This window comes from Adiantum capillus-veneris, chromosome 17 (assembly GCF_014529385.1).
Source record: "Adiantum capillus-veneris isolate H3 chromosome 17, ASM1452938v2, whole genome shotgun sequence".
NCBI classification, from domain to species: domain Eukaryota; kingdom Viridiplantae; phylum Streptophyta; class Polypodiopsida; order Polypodiales; family Pteridaceae; genus Adiantum; species Adiantum capillus-veneris.
Genome location: NC_140947.1, coordinates 27,596,920 through 27,611,971, shown reverse-complemented (window position 1 = coordinate 27,611,971; position 15,052 = coordinate 27,596,920).

Here is a 15,052-nt window from a genome sequence, read left to right as displayed (position 1 = left end):
TTCAATAACTTGGTGGTGCATTGAAGATGGAAGCTTCAAGCACCAAGCTTACACTTGAAAACACAACATCAATTGCCTCACGATCTCAGACCCAAGACCTCACACACCTTCGAAGATGGTGAGAGCTAGCGGGGTATGAGAGTAGATCGAGAGGAAGAAGGAGTATTCTTACAAGAAAGAAGTATGTCTCCTAAAAATCACTCTTAATATCTTAGCATAACTTAGTAATTAGCATGGTAGAGGAGATGGGCATGCATTGGAGCTTGGCTCTTGGTTGGATTTGCATCACAAAGTCAAAAATTGTTGGTGTAGGCCTCCCTTCTCACAAGCTTGGAGTAGATGATGAGCTTTCCATTAAAGCTTGAGAAGGAGATAGTCTTCTTTACTTCACACATGAGATTGTGTGAGAGTGTGTGTGTGTGTGTGTGTGTGTGTGTGTGTGTGATAATGCCTTGCAAAAATCAGCCCCCTCTCTCTCTTGGTTGACCCTCTTGCTATTTGCTCATGATGGCATCCTATTGGCCCCTGCAAAGCTTAGCCAATGACAATTAAGAAGCATAAGTGATAGACTTGTGACATGTGTCCCCCTTTCCCCTTTTGTGAGAGCTTTAGGTATTTAAATAATGCAATTAAACTCTCATTGGACCTCTTAGTCTTCTGGCCAATAGGAATCAGGCAAGCCATTGGGCTGTTGAATGCTCATTGGACCCCTTGGGAGACTGTCCAATAGAGCTTAATTTCTATTGGTTCTTTTATCAAGTGTGTTTAAATGAATTAAACTAAATTTACTCTAGCCTAATTCTCATTGGTCCACCTCTATGGCCATTCAATAGGATTTGAATGCACCTTGGGGGCAATTGGGCTAGGGAGTTTACATGTGTCCACTATGCCCTTTGTGTAAAGGGAGCTTGCAAGAGTATGTGTGTGTTTCTCTTTCATCCCCTACATAAAAGGCTCGCCCCCTCCTAGATAGGGATGTGGGAAGCTTTTGAGTTTTCCCACAAGCATCCAATTTTTCCCTAAAGCTTGACCATTGAGTATTAATTTAATTTTGGAACCGTAGCACTTCGGAAGTCTTAATGGGCTGAACCTTAGGGTCTTTGAAGCCCATTGATGCACATTGCTCTTTTGCAGATGGCCCCCCCTTTGAATCCCTACTGTGACCGATTTGCCAGCCTAACCAATATTCTAGCTTTTTCTCCCTTGGTACTTCCCCATATTAAATGATCAGTTTAACATGAGAAAATCATTTAGGAGAATGAGATATTAGTTATTATGACAGGGCAATCATAATGGTGCTATGGACATTATGGGATCACTACAAGAACTCTATGGGAGAAATAAGATAATGTTAAGGATTGCCAAGATTGGATAAAGAGAAATGTGCACGTGGTTAGGAAGGTTGCCAATTGAAGACTATGATGTCGATGTTGAATATAAAGCTCAATGTATGTAGCAATCCAACCCCATCAAGGTCGAGATCTAAGAGTTTGTAAAAGCTTTCCATTTTTCTACTTCATCACTGAGTCAAAGCTTAGTCAATATTTACCTCTATCTTTATCACAAAGATAATTTTAGCTAGGGTGGTTTTTGTTATAATACAGTAGAATATACAAATAGAAAGGGAGGGCAATAAAGATAGGACAAGATAGATACAAAAGAGAACGAGAGATGAATGAGAGAGAGAGAGAGAGAGAGAGAGAGAGAGAGAGATCTCCCTCATCGACATCTACATCTTCCTTGTCTTGTGATCGTTTTTCTTCCTCACTGATATCTTTGCACTCTTTGCATCTCACACCTACACCCATGGATCGTGCAAAAGTATGGAAGTTGACAATAGAAAGTCTACGTAGGAAGAGCATAAAGACCAATTTCCTATTAGAATACAAGGAAATATCACGTCAAGGTAGATCAGAGAGTTTATAGAAGTTATGGCAGCTTGAGAAAGTGTGTGAGTGAGAGATACCCCTCCCCAGGCATCGATGCACAAAATTTTAATACACATTTTGCACTTTTAAACAATTTTCAATATACACCAAAGTTGCGGAAGCGTTTGCATAGGGGAGGAGTTCTCAGCGCTTGACCTAGCATGGAGTTTAGGCCATGAGTCGGACTGCATGCAAAGGTACCTAGTGACTAGTGCTACCTCTGAATGGGTGATATGAATGAAAGCGTACTCAAGAAAAATAGCATTGTGGAGGGTGAATATATGTGTACACCCCATTGTGGGAATAGAGAGAGAGAGAGAGAGAGAGAGAGAGAGAGAGAGAAAAGGAGGGTGAAATAGAGTGCACAAGGACAAAGGAGAATGAAAAAAAGAGAATCTTTAAATGTCCCATCTAAATGAAACAAGTAACTGTTGGGGTATAGGCGTATGTGCCTTGTCCGGCCGCCCAGAGTCTGGGCGCCCACTGACTTGTATACCTTATACATAGCATAAGTGTATAGGGGCTGCTCACTCTTTTGAGTCTCCCCACCCACATCGTGTGTGTCTCTCCTTCTCTCTCTCTCACTCTCCGTCTGTGGTGCTCCCCGATCCCCTTCAATTGGTATCAGAGCTATGGTGACCGCGGAGAGCACGACGGCTTTGAGAGCTTCGCGACGATAGCTCGCTCGCTCTCGACGGTGGAGTTCGATCGCGGAGTTTCACGGAGAGCGATTTTATCTTGAGGAGCATTGTCTTTGGAGCTTAGGAGCTTGGTGTGGTCAAGCTTGGTCGAGGAGGCGGTTGTGGCTTCCTTGGTGAGAGGAGCTTTTGAGCTCAGTGGAGCTCGTTAGAGAAGTGCTCGACGGAGGAGAGCTTGACATTCGAGTGCTTGGATGCTGTTGTGGCAGAGCTCTTGCGTTGGATCTTGCATTGAGAGGACATTGCATCACGCAGAGTGGAGCAGGAGCAGGTTCAAGACTGTGTGCAGCTCGTTTTTGCCATTTTCGGGCTCTAAAACGCAGTTTTTTGCGTAGCTTCGTCATACAGAGTCAGATCTACATGATCCAGGAGTCTAGGAGAGGGTTTTGGCACGCTCCGGACGCGATGGTGATGTCTATTTGCTGAAATTATGCTTTGAATTACAGCAGGTACAGCAGCAGATTTATTTGTGCACTTTCGGGTCCCAAAAACACTGTTTTTGGTATATCTCACACACACGGAGTATTTTCTGCAACAACCAGCAAATTTATAGGTGTACACAGGTTTTTGGATATGCATTTGTCCAGAGAGACACTCATGCGAGAGTGAGCTATGTTGCCATGGTCTTGGCGGTTTATGTATGCCATATATGGATTTGTGTATTTGTTTATGGCTGAGATTATTTGAGTGGTACTCCGGCAAGAGCGGGTATGCTCATATGTATGGTTTGTGAGGTGATTCCGGTCGAGTTTATTCCCGGATTGGCCATTGTGGCATATATTATTGTCTCTTTGAGGTTTACTGTTGAGATTTTGCTCCAGTTACAAAGGAGACTTTGCCAAAATTTTGTCAGATATTTATGCGCGATTGAGTCATATTGACTTGTGATTTTGTGCAAGGTTTTGCACGGTTATTGGTGCAACTTTGCATCAGATTTTACAGCCATATTTGCAGACTTTTGTTGATGCGATTCGAGCCAGTTTAGGGCTGATTTGGTTGACATTTGCTACTCATTGTTGGTTGCTCTTTTGCGAGCATTATGGCTGATTTTTCATTTGACTTCCAGCGTTATGGTCTGACACAGTTTGATGGTGTAGATTTTGTTGCTTGGAAGGAACATATGCTTGTTGCATTGGCGGATTTGGGGCAGGATAAACCCTTGCGTGGTTTATCGGCGAAGCCCAATTCTATGCGTGATGATGATTGGCAGGATCTTGATGAGTTAGCCATGTCTACGATTTGTTTGCATCTGGTTGAGTCTATTTACTGGCAGGTCTCGAGGGAGACTACAACTCATGCTTTATGGCAGAGTTTACATGCTATGTACGCGACATCCATGTCTACAGGGAAGTTTAGTCCCACTTCTATGTCCATGGGAGAGATTGGTCCCACACGCAAGTCTCGACGGCATAGAGACTTGACATGTTGGCATTGTGGACATAGAGGGCACATTAGGCGTTGATGTTTCAGGCGTTTGAGACAACGAAGGCGACAGATGCGTGATGTAGATTTGGGCATGACAGATGCTAGTGAGATCAGTACGGTGGTTACTGAGTATGCTTGTGACAGCGATGTCACATTTACATCTAGCTTGTCTTCAGACGATCTTATGTCTACGGATTGCACATTGTCTTCACATTGGTTACTAGATTCAGATGCTACTTTTCATGTCACGTCGCATCGTGAGTGGTTTAGCACGTTTTCTAGTGGGAGACTTGGTTGTGTGCACATGGCTGATGGTGTTGTGTATGACATTGAGGGTGCAGGAGACGTATGTTTATCCTTGCCCAGTGGTATGAGATTTACTCTGCGTCATGTGCGTTATGTGCCAGATCTGAGACGGGATTTGATCTCAGTCAGACAGTTACGGGATAGTGGATGTCAGATTTCGCTACGAGAGCAAGATTTTGTGATGCATTTGGGTTCGCTAGTGATTGCGAGAGGTGCCAGGAGTGGTACAGGCTACCCATTGCATGTGGATCACGAGAGAGACGGTGTTGTCTCTGTGATCATGCAGCCAGGTAGAGAGCGAGAAAGCAAGTGAGTCTCTTTTGCTTGTGGGTTGCAGGATGCTTTGCATGGAGTGCATAGTAGTGAGCTCGTTGTGCACACAGTTGGGGCACGACTTGAGCAGTCACACAGAGAGGTGACAGAGTCAGACATGCATGCTTTGCTAGTGACTGAGCAAAGCAGAGAGTCAGTTGTGCGAGATACTTCTATGCAGGATAGACAGGTAGAGCGGTCTTGCTCTAGTGAGTCACGACAGGAGGACGTTGTGCAAGAGTCTATGCATACGGAGTTAGAGCATGAGAGCTCTAGTGAGTCACAGCAGATTGAGTGGTCATGTATGCAGTGGATGATTGCAGAGGAGACTGAGATGTCAGCGATTATGCAGTCATTCCTTTCTAAGCTCGACAGTGAGCATGGGGATATAGTTGGGCAGGATATGTCTTCCAGCAGACACCTAGAGCAACTAGTTTGCTCTGAGATTGCACGACAGGTTGATGCATCTTTTGCGGACAGTCAGAAGATGCATGTGGCTGACACGCCTTGTCAGTCAGAGATGCCTATTGCCAGGGATATATATGTTGATGCATGCTCCGTAGAGCTAGCAGGGCCCGCTAGCATTGCATCGGCATTCGGTGGTCTCATGTATGAGATGTTGATCTTGAGATCGGATATCGCAGCTGCAGTGGGAGCATTTGCAGTTGGGGTTGTCAGTCGTTTGTTGACTGATGATGGCATAGTGCACGATGGAGATATGCAGGTATTGCGTACATACTTGCAGTACGTGTGCGGTACGTCTGGTGGTGTATGGACTTACATGGGAGCAGGACAGCCGGATGCACACGATCACAGCAAGCCAGTGGGCATCGGTTGAGAGCGGTTTTCTCTCGCCCTTTGTAGTCTTTAGACTAGGTTCCCTTGCTTAAAGGCACAGTCGCCTTTAAGTGGGAGGTTGTTGGGGTATAGGCGTCTGTGCCTTGCCCGGCCGCCCAGAGTCTGGGCGCCCACTGACTTGTATACCTTATACATAGCATAAGTGTATAGGGGGCTGCTCACTCTTTTGAGTCTCCCCACCCACATCGTGTGTGTCTCTCCTTCTCTCTCTCTCACTCTCCGTCTGTGGTGCTCCCCGATCCCCTTCAGTAACCATGTATTGATGAAATAACAAAATTTGGGTACAATATGATATCAAAAAATATAAAATGACTAGCAATGCATCGGGCCCTATGTAAGGATCGATCGGTCCACCCATCCACTTCTGCTCTACTACGGATAGAGGGAATTTCTCTTTGTTGGGAGCGGCTAGAACACCTCCAACCTACCTGAGCCAACAAATATAGGCTGAGGCCGCTTCGCCTCCTTCCATAAACCCGAGCTCTAAAAGGATCCCAAATACCAACAGGTGGTAGGGTATCAACACCAACAATACTAGTTCAGGCGCCATGCATCTTCAATGCCCAACATCGGGAGTTTAGGCAAATCCAAGGCAAGATCCCTGAGAACTTAGCTGTGTACGTCATTCAAACCCTCGACACACTAACTGTGTAGATGAGCCTAACAAAAAAGAAAACATAGGCAACACCTCGATCCAACAAAGCCCCAGGTCTTCGACCCTTTTGTCTAAGGCTAAGAGATGTAGGTGATCCTAGTCCTGTAGCAACATTGCCATGAGAAACATAACATGTTGGTGTAGCCAAAGTTGGTCTAAGCTGGGAGGTGTGAGATGCAGGGCAAAGAGCACTAGCAGGTTGCAGGACAAGGCTCTAAAGCAAGTGCAAAAGACTTGGGCAAGCAGGTGCTAGGGGAAGTGTATGTCTAATGGGATTTTTTAGGCCAAGAGGGCTCCAGGGGGCCAAACAGGTTGATAGGTAAAGGTGCCTGAAGTACTGAGTTGGTGCTCTAGAATATGGAGTTTGAGATGATGTGGAAACCGGCCCAAACGGCTCATCAAATGGAGCCCCGGTGTGAAAGATATTCTAGCTCAAAATTGGAGTGGTTCGGAGATCCCCAACGGATAGGGCAGCTGGGGACAGATGCCCCCAGCAGATGTCAGTGGATAGATGTGAAATACTCATGTTGTGGAGCATGCCGACCTTTTCGGATCGTCAATCGGAGCTCCAGAGTGCAAGTTATGGCCAACAAAAGATGTGTTGGGAGCTAGTTATGGGCCCAGTTGACCGTATCATAAGGCATGCCATCCGGAGGTTTTTTGGGCTCGATCAGGCTCCAGCAAGTAGTATGCACCATGTGGAGCTGATAGCAAGTGGTAGTTTGTCGATCAGATTCCCAGTGGCCGAGATACGGCAATCGAAGTTGGCGACAGATGCTAGAGAGAGGGTGTCGAGTGATCTTTCTTGATTTTTGGTGCCTTGGCTTGTGGCCTCAAGGGGGTCAAGATGCAGAAAGGGCTTTGGGGCTTGAATTCGACATGTTGAATTTTCAACTGGTTTTTATAGCTCGGGAATCAGAGCACCGGGCAGAAGACTGCAAGGCTTGGAAGTGAGGAAGAAAAAACTTATTTATTTGTGTATTGTGGTGGTTTTGGGAGGCTTAAGATCTTGGATTGCCCTAGCGGTGCCACATGGCATCCCTTATGTCCCATCTACAATAGTTTGGCAAAGGAGGTCACGGTATAAACCTGGAACGTGGCACTATTGTGGTTGTGATTTGGGAGAGAGCTCTCAAGGAGCCCACGGCTATGGTGTGGCGCATGTGGCACTACCTTTGTTTGTGCGTTGCGGCTTTGAGCGCCACTCGGCGGCAATGGAGGACCTGTGACTAGCTTCAGTGACGAGCAGTGGTTGACGGCATCGGGCGGCGCACTCAGAGTGATGATATGGCATCCCGATAGGGAGTGCTCCCGCGGCCTTGCGCCCCCAAACTTTTGAAGAGGAGCCCAGCCCCCCACTAGAGACATCGAGAGAAGGTATGAGAGAGTTTGAGTGGAGGTGATCCCGGTAGAGAGAGTGGGCCAAGGGGGAACTTAAGGAAGTCAGAGAGACGAACACAAAGGTGGTTTCCAAAGGGTGAGGTAATGGGTGGCCAAAGAGGGAATTTATATGCGAGGAGCACACACACACACACACACACACACACACACACACACACACACACACACACACAGAGAGAGAGAGAGAGAGAGAGAGAGAGAGAGAGAGAGAGGATCTAGGAGTTCCAAAGGTGGGTCAATTCTAGAGGCCATTGAAGGTAGTCAAAGGTGACCAAGGGGCAGTCAAAGAAGGCGGTCCAAACCAAGCCGGACAAAGGAGGACCTAAGGAGGGAAAAAAGAGGTAAAAGGAAAAAAATAAAAAATTGAAGATGCAAAGGGCACTAGTGACATTGCTAGTGCACACCCTTCAAGTGCAAAGATGGAGAGAGCAGCTAGAGAGATCAAGCAAGGCGGTGCTACCCCCCCCCCCCCCCCCCCCCCCCCCCCCCCCCCCCCCAAAGTTGCTAAATTGGAGTGCAAAGTGGACCAATCAGAGGCCCGGTTCCAAAAATGAGATGAGACCCCCTACATAAGCCAAATTTTGTACATTTTTAATGCTTTTTGCAAGAGAGGCTTTTGCCAGGGCCTTCAGTTGTGAAGCCTGCAGAGAGCCAAGAGAGGAGTGTGTAAGTTGTTGGGTGGGCTTCTTATGCAGAGGTGTGTGCCTGCAAAGTCCTAAGTGTGTGTTTTCTTGCCCGACGACCATGTGGGTGCCTCGTTTGATGTAAGTGAGTTGTATATGGACTTTATGAGCATGGTGAAGCTTCCATAGCGTTTCTCGGGCGTCGTTTCCCTTGCTCCCCTTCTCTACTTCTTCTGCTTTTGTGTGTGGTGCCGGTGTGGATGTGTGTGTCCCCCCGGGCCCTTTTTTGTGTGCGGAATGAAAGTGAGAGAGCAGTTTTGCGTGCAACAAGGGTGTGTGTCTTGAAACGAGCTTGTGACATGCATGTGGGTAGGTGTGGTGAGTGCATTTGTGCATCGGTGTGTGTGCAAGCAGTGGCGTGGTTGGTAGATTGTGATTTTTTGAAGGTGTTTTTTGAGAGGATAGGGGTGTTGTGAATGCCTTGAGCTATAGAGAGGCCTTGTGTTGTGTATTGGGTGTGTTCCCCCATTCCCCCTCTCCATCTTTTGGTGCCCCCACTAAGGACCACAATGATGCTCCTGGTTGAAGTTGAAGGGGATGTTTCAAAGATGCAAAATTTGAAGAGTAAGTTGTGGTAGAGATGGCGTGGTCCAGTTTTCCCATTTTTACTAAGGTCAAAGATGGGGAAACCTGGCTCCAAGATTACGATTTGTTTCTACTAGAGAGGAGTTTCTCGAAGGAAGAAGGTGCGATGCAAGTGTTCCCACTCGTGGTTCGTGGAAAGGCAAGGAGATGGTACGACGGTCTATGTGAAGAAGAAAAGATGGATTGCGGAGCCTTGGAAGTGACTTTTTGGAATAGATTTGTGGTAGATGCGAAGCTAGATGAAGTAAAGCAAAAGCTGGATGGATTGAAGCAAAGCTTGGAAGGTGATTTTCAAGCGTTTGAATGGGAGGTTGAGGCCTTTGGGGGCGGCTAATCAAGGTAACTACTGCAGAGAATGCTAGGTTTCTTAAGTTGTGCAAATTCATGGATTGCCTACATGAGGAGGTGTGAGACAAAGTGGAGATAGATGGATTGATGCCGTATGAAGAAGCAGTGGCTCTAGCAAAGGGCCGGACCAAGAAGATTTTGAAGAAGCGTGAAGCTAGGCGAAGTTTGCCAAGTGCTATGGTACCAGAGCGAGTTGATGCGGTGGAGGTAAAGCCAAAGGCAGTACAAAAGGATATGTCAATGCAAGAGGAACCGAGTGTTTTGTGGTTGCAAAGACATAGAGGATTTTCGATGCCAAGGATGCTGGCTAGAGGGGCAATAGTTATGGAGGAAGTGAAGATGGTTCCAGAGTGGACAAGAGATGCACTACCAAGTCAAGGTATGGTTGGTCAAGCTCCTTTGAAGTGTGCTAGAGATCAAAGGGTATGGTTTGCAGACAAAGTCAAAATGGTAAAGCTTGAGGAGATTCCAAAGCTTGAGACGAAAGAGGAGATGGAGACAAGTGATAGCAGTTCTATGGATGCGGATACGAGCTGGGAAATTGAATCGCCTCAATCAAGGTATGAAGAGTTTGATCTCTTGCATGTGAGAAAGGATGCGGTGAATATGTGCAAGGACCAGGGTGAAGTGCAAGCTGCGGTGCTTGATGGAGACCAAATGGAGGAACCCAGGCCTACAGGTGATGGTATGCACGTGAAGATGGTGTGTAGTGCCATGCTAATGGCCATGCTGGTGCTTTGATGGTGCATCGGGTGCAGAGTTTCTCCAAGAGGGATAGAGAAGATTTTCCTACGGAAGAAGACCAGGATGATGCGGTAGAGGATGAGTTTATCTCCTCCTTGACAGAGCATGATGCAGTGGTAGAGCAGGTATTTGAAGAGCAGGCAAGTGAATCTGACATGCAAGAGGTGATGGTCAACCTTGAAGGACCAATTGACAAGGAAGGGCTCGATGATGCTAGAATTGAGTGTGTTGTAGATGCAGAGGAGAGCAAGGAGCCAAAGGTGGAAGAGTGCCTAAAGCAATAGGCATGCTCTATGGGTGATGAAGTGAAATCCCAGGTTGCATGCAAGTTTTTTGAAGAGGTATGTGTGTGGTGGTTGAAAGGTATGTTGGTTCAAGCAGCTGTGCAATGGGATGTCAAGCAGGTACAAGGTTCACTTGAAGAGGATCCCGCTTTACATGGTTGGGAGGGTGGGTCAGGTATGTCCTTAGATGATGACAGTGATGGTATGTTTGGTAATGCTTTGTTTGAAGTTAGCAGTATGACGACGGGTGCTTGGAGTGGTAGAGATATGATGTTGGCAGTTTGGGTGCTTGGAGTGGTAGAGATATGATGCTGGCAGTTTGGGTGTGTGGTTGGCTATATGCCTTGGTGAGAGACTATGCAAAATTGTTACATGTGGATGGAAGACACCAGTACCAGGTGTTCGACCCATGAGGAGCTATGCGATAATGAAGGAGGTTGCGCAACCCGCATGAGCAAGGGTGGCACATAGCATGTGACATGTTTTGTACATACAGTAGTTGTTTTGGTATGTACAGAGTGTCTGTTTGGTGGTGCAATTTTTTAGATCATATAAGGCTATGTGTGGTTGAACATAAATGTTTAATGCAGAGGTTGGGCAATGATGGTGCAACCAAAGTTGGTCCAAGCTGGGAAGTGTGCTATACAGGGAGAAGGGTGCTAGCAGGTGTAGGATAAGGCGCAAAGCACGTGCAAAAGACCTGGGCAAGCATGTGCTAGGGGAAGTGTATGTCTAATGGGGTTTTGCAGGCCGAGAGGGCTCCAAAAGGGCCCAAACAGGTTGAAAGGTAAAGGCGCCCGAAGTGCTGAGTTGGTACTCTAGAATGTGGAGTTTGAGATGTTGTGGAAACTGATCTAGTGGCTCATCAAATGGAGCCCCGATGTGAAAGATATGCTAGTTCAAAGCTAGAGTGGTTTGCAGATTCTCGAACAGACATGGCAACTAGGGACAAATGGCTTGAGCAGATGTCAGTGGATAGATGCAAAATGCTCGTGTTGCGGAGCATGTTGATCTTTTCGGATCGTTAATCGCATCTCTAGAGTGCAAGTTATGACCAACGAAAGATTTGTCGGGGGACCATTTATAGGCCGAGTTGACCGTATCTAAAGGCATGCCATCGGGAGGTTTTTGAGCGTGACCATGTGTCTCGATATTGTCCGTTTAATGATCCAAACTTGCAAGACAAAATGATGCTGGAAATATGGACAATAACAGAAGCCTCAAAATTTACAGTCTAGACCTAATATGACACAATAAAACTTGTATCAAGACCAAAGACCACCACAAGTTTTTCATGATTTTTAGTGCTTTTTAGTGAAAAGCTAGGCCACTTTCTTGTTCTGGTGGATGAGGGAAACCGTGGTTCAATTTTAGATTTTTTTTTCTTTTTATACTATTTAGCTTTTTGTGCTTTTCGATGTTTTTGAAAAGAAACGTGCTTTTTAGGATGACCTAAATATAAAATTATTATTTTTAGTCACCGTCAGATTTTAAAACGACCATTCGGTGAAGAAACAGGATTAAACGAGATTTCTACGAGAATTATTTTTATAAAGAGCGACATTGTAAATACATCAGAGGTAGTACAAAAAAGTTATAATTATGTCGGGGCACCACAATGCAGCATAGTTTAGTCACGGTCACATTAATTGCCAAGATATTGTCAATAGTCAATATTCATTGTAAAAAATTGAATGGTAAGTGGGAGAGTTTACCACCAAAAGCGAAGACACATTTTTAGCAAAGTGTCCAAAAGCATGCAGCTATTCCTAGCAAGAGAGGTAGTGCTGCCTACAGCATGGGGCTTACTCCAGTCTGCCATAAGCAACTATAAATTGACCTGCAAGCCTCAGTTTTCAGTGTCGATAGTTGCGTCTACTATCGCATGGAAATACGTATCTATTGTATGGAGTGGTGTAAGTTCTCCATCACCATCTCCGTAAGATATTCTCTCTCGTTTACAGGAAGAAGAAGAAGAAGATCTCTCTCTCTCTCTCTCTCTCTCTCTCTCTCTCTCTCTCTCTCTCTCTCTCTCTCTCTCTCTCTCTCTCTCTCTCTCTCTCTCTCTCTCTCTCTCAGCGCTGCTCCTGCTGTAACACCACCTGCCTGTAGTAGCTGTTGCGTTAGATCTGCAACCAGTGCCCCCCCCCGCCCCCAATTCCCCCATCCCTCCCTCGCCCCCCCCCCTCCCCCCCTTGCTGCCGCCCCTACACACACGCACACATGCACACACATATTGCACGCTACACTCTCACATCACACATTACCCACATTGCACACACACCCCCCCCCCGCCCTGCATGTATCACCTCATTTGAAGGTTGAGCAGACAGTTCATAAGCACATCTATAAGTGTCCTGGAAGAATAATATGTTGTCTATTGCTTGTCCAGGTTTGAAGACCTCAAAGACTGCCAGAAGTGTTTTACATATCTTTCTACGCATAATGCAAGAGAGGTCAGGCAGTGCAATCAGCAGATACTTGAAGGCAACCTGAACTGTTCTTGGATTTATATGAGATTGGCAACCAACCTGCATGCGGGAGCATTAATTCAAGTGAATCTGGAATACTACTCTTGCAAGAGGCGTCCGCACATACCATCTCTAATCCAAGCCAGGCATCAAAACACAGAGCATGGTATGCATGACCACACGCTAGCGTGTATACACAAACCACATGGGAAGCCATAAATGCAAGACCACATGCAACACATAGTCCTAGAACAGAGAATGTAGCCTGCAAGCGGCTCAAGTGTTGGCCAGCTGTCGAAAGCAGTAACATTGTGTCACCAGCCTTCACCTGCTCCAACATGCTCTCACAAAAGTTGATCTGTTGCACACACGTACTCACTGATGCTTCCAAGTCAGTCACTTCTTTCTGCATGACAAGTAAAGAACAAAAGGCCCAAAGGGGTTAGATATGAGAAGCACCATTACAACCCAAAGTACCATGACAAGTACCTTTAACAAAAAAAACTACCATAAAAAAGTACTTTGGACACTCCAAAAAACCACCAAGGCAATTAAAAATACCATGGCAGGTAGAAAAGTACCTTGGACACTACCACCATAACAGAAAACTGACATTCCATTAAAAACATCAAGGCAAAATCTATTACCATAACAAGGAAAGACTGTCATCATAAAAAAGCCACCATGACCAAAAACAAAGTACAATGACAGGTTTCTTGGAAACTACACACTAATTATCAATGATCGTACAACCACCTTAATAGAAAAAACTACCTTTACAAGTACCTTGGGCACAACCACCATAGCAAACAAACTTCCTTAAAGAAACAATCAACCATAGCAGAAAAAACCATGAAAAAGTACCTTGGACACTGCCACCATAACAGAGATGGCTTTCCAAAAAACCTCTAAGGTAATGATATATACCATGGATAGTAGAAAAGTACCTTGAGCACTACAACCATAGCAGGAAATACTGCCATGAAAAAAACACCACCATGATCAAAAGAAGTACCATGACATGCATTTTGGCCATTACATGATACTTGGAAAAATAGCCATGACCCCTGCACTTGTCATGGTAGAAAAAACTACCATGACAAGTACCACAATAATACACAAACTCCCATGGAAAAACAAACACTCATAGCAAAAAAAACCACCATGGAAAAGTACTTGGTCAATGTCACCGTAACAAAAAGAAAGCCATGTAAAAGGAAACTACCATGCCAAGTACCTTGGGCACTATTACAATGATAGAACCCCACAATAGAAAAAACTACCATGTCAGGTAGGTTGGGCACTTAGCACCATAACAGAAATAACTGGCATGACAAAAACAACCATCTAAATAGAAAAGAGTGCCATGTCAAGTACCTAGGGTAGTACCACATAAACAGAAATAACTAGCATGGCAAAAAAAACCACCTAAATAGAAGAGAGTACCATGTCAAGTACCTAGGGCATTACCACATAAACAAAAATCCTGCCTTGACTTGGTCGACACATACTTGGAGACAATCCACCTCATCTCTTATGTTCGAGCTTCTTGCATCGGCCCCAAGAGCTGTGAGTGCACTAGTTAGAGCAGCCATCTTGCCTTTAATCACCAAAAAATGAGGGTCAGTATCGACAACTCCCTTCATGCTGGACCGCGATATCTGGAGCTCTTGCAATTGCCCCTGAAGCACTGCTGCGACTGAAGATGTCCCTTGTATCTTCCACATATTTTGGTTCCTGTCTTGTAGCTCTACTCTCACATTATCCAATGTTGTGTTCAAAACCTTTAATGCATCCCTTTTTGCATCCAGAATTTGCTCCACCTGTGCTTTTACTTTTTGGCTTATAAAGGAGGCACTAACTAGAGAAGTGATGCCAGATAAGAGAGCATCTTGCCCACTTTTCCGACTTGCCCCGACATTGTCAAGACGAAGGGGCTGAGGTGATGTCCCCTCATTATTCTCCAACCAGATCTTTACTTTCTTGTCAATGCCACCCGGAAGCTTCTTGAAATGGTCCAAAACCTGTTCACCAAAAGCAGCCCATGCAACCTTTCGACCTACAAGATCTTGCCGAGCAGCTGGGCATCGCTCGTACACAAACAATGTTGCAATCTTGTGTGTGATCTCTTTGTTGGCTGGCATGCTTTGGTAGACTTTGTTAAACAGTAACCTGCATTCGTCTACAAACTCAGGTCGCATCATATGCAGAAAGATTTTAGAGCCCTTCTCCCTTGAATCCTCCAGGAAGATCTTGCTGCAAACCACATTTGACATAGTAAACAAACATTGAAAAGAACATTTCTACAATTACAGAGATAGAGTTGATATGTACCAATTCTTTTGTCGCCGATA